The following is a 518-nucleotide window of genomic DNA, read 5'->3' as shown; positions in this document are numbered from 1 at the left end:
GGAACACGACCTGAAAGCAACACGACCTGAACGCAACACGACCTGAACGCAGTGCGACCTGAACGCTGTGCGACCTGAACACGATGCAACCTGAACGCAACACGACCTGAACGCAATGTGACCTGAACGGAGCATGACCTGAACGCAGTGCGACCTGAACACGATGCAACCTGAACGCAGCACGACCTGAACGCAGCACGACCTGAACGCAGCATGACCTGAACGCAGGACGACCTGAACGGAACACGACCTGAACGCAACACGACCTGAACGCAACACGACCTGAACGGAGCACGACCTGAACACGATGCAACCTGAACAAGATGCAACCTGAACGCAGCACGACCTGAACGCAGCACGACCTGAACGCAGCACGACCTGAACGCAACGCGACCTGAACACGATGCAACCTGAACGGAGCACGACCTGAACACAATGTGACCTGAACACGATGCAACCTGAACGCAACACGACCTGAACGGAGCACGACCTGAACACAATGTGACCTGAACGCAACA

At 56.2% G+C, this 518-nt stretch overlaps 1 long non-coding RNA gene across 2 annotated transcripts; it reads right to left on the bottom strand.

The window, feature by feature from the left end:
- Positions 1–207: 207 nt before the first annotated feature.
- LOC106944504 (uncharacterized) lies at positions 208–494 on the bottom strand. Of its 2 annotated transcripts, none has more exons than XR_001424347.1 (3): positions 459–488; positions 347–394; positions 208–282 (listed from the first exon to the last, which is right to left on the bottom strand). It is a non-coding gene; the product is annotated as an uncharacterized LOC106944504 (long non-coding RNA). The 2 variants fall into 2 exon arrangements; XR_001424348.1 differs by having other exon boundaries at positions 230–282; positions 331–394; positions 459–494.
- Between the last annotated feature and the right edge of the window lie 24 nt (positions 495–518).

The sequence above is a fragment of the Poecilia latipinna genome, unplaced genomic scaffold (assembly GCF_001443285.1).
Source record: "Poecilia latipinna isolate Pla-1442-1.1 unplaced genomic scaffold, P_latipinna-1.0 Scaffold12495, whole genome shotgun sequence".
Classification (NCBI taxonomy): Eukaryota; Metazoa; Chordata; class Actinopteri; order Cyprinodontiformes; family Poeciliidae; genus Poecilia; species Poecilia latipinna.
The sequence above is the reverse complement of the archived record's forward strand: the minus strand, read 5'-3'. Positions and strand labels throughout refer to the sequence as shown.